The 6,000-nt window shown below is 39.1% G+C and overlaps 1 protein-coding gene across 8 annotated transcripts in view; it reads right to left on the bottom strand.

The window, feature by feature from the left end:
- RBPJ (recombination signal binding protein for immunoglobulin kappa J region) overlaps positions 1 to 6,000 on the bottom strand; it is a 220,043-nt gene that overhangs the window by 94,708 nt on the left and 119,335 nt on the right. Inside the window, exons 1-2 of one of the 8 annotated variants that reach the window (XM_040486430.1) lie at positions 5,519 to 5,973; positions 4,745 to 4,893 (exon numbers count right to left, since the gene is read on the bottom strand). The exons of 6 other annotated variants lie outside the window; for them this stretch is intronic. The gene's annotated coding sequence lies outside the window, so the exon portion shown is untranslated. Of the gene's footprint in view, positions 1 to 4,744; positions 4,894 to 5,518; positions 5,974 to 6,000 lie in introns of those variants that run through there. One more of the 8 variants, XM_040486437.1, reaches the window with a different exon arrangement.

The following is a 6,000-nucleotide window of genomic DNA, read 5'->3' on the forward strand; positions in this document are numbered from 1 at the left end:
CTGTCTGGAGCAAGACTAGTTCCAAAATAAATTGTTCATAATAATAAAGAAAAAAACCCACAATACTAGTTCTATACTTTATGTTATATAACTGCAGTATTAGTTACCTTATAATCTTTGTCACACTAATAAAAAATAACAGGATTTCATAAAGTGAGCAACGTTTTTCCTGGTTATACAAATTTTTTATGAGAAATACACTCTTATTCATTTATAATTCTATCATCTGATTAATAATGCACAGAAGACACATTAGCTCTAAGGCCAAGTTAAAACTATCAAATATAGGAAAGGAAGCATGGATGAGGAGTTAAAAAGAGGCAATTTGATTTTCTAGCATATTCTAGCTCACATCCAACAGGTGCAGCATTTTCATCTCAAGGCTTTTGCAACTTAGGATACCTAAGAAACAGTGGTTTCTATACTGTTTTGTAAACTTAAAATAGTGCAGATATTTCCAAGACTGCCATGAACATAACCAATCTGACTAAAAAACTGTCGTGCTTATCATTATATACTGTCTCAGCATAACAAACCTACACAAATATTTATGCAGATCGGTAATTACTACCAATTATACAACCCAAGCCACAATGCCTCTAATGCTTGCTTTTCCTCAGAAGCATGTTCAGGAAACACATTATCTTTTTCATACCACTAGGATATCATTTCATTCCCTGAAGCAGAAAAAGGCCTAATGAGGCATAAGTGACACCATGGTATTGTGCCAGGCCTAAGGGGCATCCAGAACTGAGGGCAGGGTGTATGAAAGATGGTAGCAGTTGGGCATTCAACATTCCTACATTATTATTACCACTGTCCAAGCAGAGAGGAAAGCAGTAACAAGGAGACCCCAAAAGTTGGGGGTGACTTAATGGCAACATCCATGGTCAAGCAGTAATTTACCAAATATGTCTGCTCAAAATGCCAAAATACATATTTCAAGGGCTGCGGTCCACTGCACTAAATACACTGCTGCCTTCCTAAAACATGACCCACAAACCACAGGTTACAAAATAAAAAGCCCATCTTGAACCCTGCCTATGAAAGGTTACCAGAAGAAACCAATTGTTACAACTGAAATATTTGTATACAGTGCTTTACTCTTTACAAAGCACTTAAACATACATCATGTTTTTATTTGAACTTTACAGTTTCACATATTTGACCTTACTTGATAGCCATGATACCTGTCAGATAAATACAACAAAATTATCATTCCCTTTTATATAGAGGTAGAACATGAAGCTTGGAGAAATCATAGGTAATTTGTCCACAATTCCTGAGGCTTCCTGAAGATTATCAAGTTATTATTTCATTCAGTGGCATGGATCTCCCCCCCCCCCCCCCCACACACCCAAAAAAGCAGTCCACAGAGTCTTAAGTTTCAACATACATCCCCATACATCTAAGGACTTAAAACATCAAAAAATAATAGAACCTTTTGAGAAACACTCGCCAACCATGCAAAAAACAAAATGTGAAATTTAAGCTTGTCAGTTTTGCACAAACAATACAGTATAATCCAAAAGGAGATTCTAAGATTTTACTACAATGTTCCATACGCTATGAGACAGCCTGTAGCTGAAAATATCAATTCCTTTGGGTACCTCAGCAACTAAATTCCCTACAGAATCAATACATTCCCTGTATATATCAAATTCTGCCTACAGGAACCAGTTTGCAACAAGGTTTCAAAGTACGAGTCATTTGTTCAAAAAAACCTTTTTACTGAGTCCCTATCATGTACTGGCCACTCTTTTGGGTATAAGAATATATAAATGACCACACACACACACACACACACACACACACGCACAGTATCTGTCACCAGATAACTATAAGCCTTTGAGTGTGACAATTACAACTCAGCACGACACAAGAGAATTATACTGACTCCTTTAAGAACACATGGAAGAGGCAAGGAGGCTAGCCTGCTAGATCCTGGTAGACCATCCTCAGACTCATGTCTTAAATAATAACCCAATACCAGCACTTTTCATGCACATTAAATTGCTAAATCCATCCAGGAAACTACAGATTCTTAAATACAGCTGGAGCACTGATTATGAAGGGAAATATCAACAGTTCAGATGGAGACAAAGTAAATGAAATAGTTAGAGGACCCTATATGCCACACTAACATTTTTTAAGCACCTGCTATGTGCCAAACATCCTACTCAATGTTTTCTTGCATTTAATCCTCACATCCCACTGAACGAAAAATAATTATCTTACAATTGATGGAAAAGGCAAGGAAAGTTAGATCACTTTACAATGTTACAGAGGTTTGAAGAGGCAGAGACGGAACTGGAATCCAGTTCAGATTAAATTCTAAATGTGAACTACAACTCTCTACTCCACTGCCTCTTTAATGAAGACTGCTAGGGGGAGCCATTGAAAGGTTTTTAAACTAAGAAATGAAGTGATCAGATTTGCTCTTTAGACAGTGTGGAACCTGGATGAAGGAGTTGAGTCTACAAACAAAAAGGAAGCTGCCAATGTTTATAGTAATCCAGGTGGGAAAGGAGAACAAGAATTGTGGCAGTAGGGGTGAAGGAGACAGATTCAAGAGATTTTTCAGGAGAGAAAAGTTTCAGTTGTAAGTGACTAAATGTGAAGAGTTAGTGTGAGAGAGGAATCCAGAAACCTAGCTTGGGGAACTTAGCTGGGACAGGTTATCATCTACCTGGAACAGAGAAGCAACACTTTTCGTGTGTTCAGTATCTACTGAGCATCTCCCAAATGTGAAATTCTCCTCGACCGAGGGCCAACCCTGAAATTTATGGTCCTGGTTGTTAGAAAATATTCTTTAGAGCAAATAACAAAGCTTTGAAAACTATAAGGTATACTGAAAATCAGTCATTACTATGAACAAATTTGACCTACAGTCTAGTAAAAACATTTTGTGCTACCATTAAAAAATATATATTGCCACATGCATAAAATAAAAACTTGAAAAAATATTACCACATGCAGAAAACAAATCAATAGAGGGAAAACATCCCACAACTTTACAACATATTATTAGGAGTTTGACCGATTTTCAGTTTCTTATACAACACACACGTCACCTGTAATTTGTTATACTTAGCCGTCTCCGTCTAAGCCTATAGGGGGAAAAATGTATTGGTTTTATTTACCCAAGCTATAATGCATATTTTCATTTTTTTTCATCCCACTATCACCGTTGCAACTTGCCAAGAACTTCGTTCATAGCCTCCTACTTGGCTTCCTGTAAAATATGACCTACTTCACATCAGCTTATTTTGGTAACAATTCCTAGACTTTACTACACTTTTTATCCAAGGATGCTCTCTGCAAATCCTACGGCACAGCAATCCTGTGCAGATGTGGCAAGTTATTACAATTCCCATTTTACTACATAGTTAGGAAATTGGCCCAGGGGAAGTAGAGTAACTTGGAAATAATCATAAAGCCAGATGCCAAGAATAACAACTTTTAGTCAATCCATGAGAAAATACTGCCCCTAGTTGAAATAACATGAAATTTAGTATTAGGAGGAAGCAAAAAATGTTTTAAAGCCACATCCTAGGTTTTTAAATTTTATTTTTAAAATGACCCAATACTAGAATTAAGATTTGTGAGAACTTTCAAACACACCATTTTTTCCCTAACACCTTATCCATCCAAGTGCCAAAGATTATTTAATAAAATACAGCTGGCAAGAATGCCCCCCCACCCCCACAAACCATTTTTTACCTTACCCCTTTAAAAGACATTGATAGAAATCTGTTATTGGACAATTGGTAACTTTTTAACAAACCTAACTGCTTAAAATCTGATACCTAGAAGCATATGTTAAAATAGATCTGGAAAGTGAGCACCTTATATTTTTTTCCCCGAAAACACATTCTGCAGACTGACTTACAATATGCATGGACAATAAATTTAAAGCTTTTATAGTGAATAATCAGAATGAAAGTTTCCCAACCACAACCCATCCCGTATGTTTCTAAATATGCTGTTCTTGATATAATTTAGTAAAAGCAACATTTTATTTGATCACAAAATAAAACTCTTATTCAATTCAGAAACAAAAAACAATTTGTGAAAGTAGTTTTTATGATGTTTGTGTGATCATTCTTACCCGTACAAGTCAGAACAAAATATCTCCCATTATTACACCATATTTATACTTTGCTTACTGTCAGAAAAAGCGCACTCAAGATTTTACCTGCAACAGAATGGTTATGCACAAAGAACAAGTATGGGAGACAAATGATTACTGGTAAAATCCACTCATGGAACCCAGACTGAAAACAAAGTTTCACAAAACCCTCACCTATCAATTATGAAACGTCATTTTCCATTAATTAAAATTCAAACTACTAATTCTAATCACAGCCTTCAAAAAAAAAAAAAAAAGATTTCTACTGCACCAACATTCCCCACACTAAATCTTGCACATCCTCTACTAAGCATCACTTTACGTGGAATTTTAGTTTATAAAGGAAATGACACTCCAAATATTTTGTGGGTAACACAACTTCTAAAAATGGTGACCAACTAGTAGGGGGAAAAAACTTGTGAACAGTATATTCAGTCTAGTAATCCTGGTAAATCAAAAACTTCCTATCCCCAGCACCAGAATATTCAGGCTATTTAAATACACCACACCAACTCTCCCCCACCCCCACACACAACGCCCAGTTTTTACATTACCATAACAAAAAGCACTCTGAACAATTTAAAGCTCCTTTAACATTAGAAGTGACTTTACCTAAGACTATTACTTAAATGTCTTTTAATTGCATTTGATTAATGCATTCCACGAAGATTCTAGAAGCAGTATTCATCAACCAGAAACTGCACTCTTAAGCGTGTTCCTCATTTCAACTCCAAAGATGGGACATAAGGGTTGTCACAAATCTACAGAGAAAAACATACAACTATAAACTATCTAAAGATTAAGAAAAAGTAAAACATTTATATCAAATTCCCAAGCAGGATGCCTCCCTTTTTCCTTAGGCAGGAGTTACTGGTAAAATAAACTCTAGAACTAGAGTCTAGAAAATGCTGACATTTTCAATCCGAATACTCACAAGTCCTTTAACATCAAAATTCACTCTACTACTGTTCACGTACAAAATGAATATTCAGTGTGGATATCTGAAACTAGTCTCACACACCAGCAGGAAAAGGATACCTCGCACCTCTTCTAACCGTCCTACAATACCCTCAGGTAACCCAGAGGCAAAGCTACGACAGCTGCCCTTGGCCTAGGCCGTCAGAAACAGCCTAAGAGCGGGCGGTGGAGGGGGCGGGGGGAGCAATAACCAAGAGACCAGATCTTTTTCCAGGGCTACTGTTTCCAAGCAAAACAACCAGGGCCCAAAGAGACCGCGAAGAGAACTGGAGACACTGTAATCCCGAGAGAAAGGTGGGGGGGGGGGGGGGGTTGTGCACGTAATCCCAAGAGAAAAGGGTGCTGAGCGCCGAGGAGGAAACTAAGTATCCCCATGCATCTTTAGGACCCACAGAAACAACAACAAACCGTAGGGTCTGTCTGCTCGCAGGAGCACCAGATGGAGTCCCCGAGGCTGAGACAGTTCAGCCGACATACTCCGTGGGTAGTGGATAAATCAACCGATGATGAGAGGGAAAGGGGGATGCCAAGCGAATAAGCCACTGGATGGGGGAGACAAAGACTCTGGGGGTGATCAAGTGCCAAACGGAAAGGTGAGAGGAAAACAAGTGAGAAAACGGAAGAAAAATGAAAAGGCAGAAATCTGGTGCCTGGGCTATGGCAGGTCACGGAGCTACCGAGTAGAGAAGGGCACAACAAAGGGGCACGGGAGGAAGGACAGCTGAGATGAGGAGATGGAAAAGGGATGCGGGGCGCGACGGGTCGGACAAAGCGCCCAAGGCGGTGAAACAAAGGGCCGGGGGTAGCGAGCCGCGGGGGGCAGCGGGGAAAGACAAAGCGCCCGGGGCCGGGGGCACCGGCCGGGCGAGGAGGCGGCGACCGTCCGGAGG

Source organism: Herpailurus yagouaroundi, unplaced genomic scaffold (assembly GCF_014898765.1).
Source record: "Herpailurus yagouaroundi ecotype Mexico unplaced genomic scaffold, PumYag 28, whole genome shotgun sequence".
Taxonomy (NCBI): domain Eukaryota; kingdom Metazoa; phylum Chordata; class Mammalia; order Carnivora; family Felidae; genus Herpailurus; species Herpailurus yagouaroundi.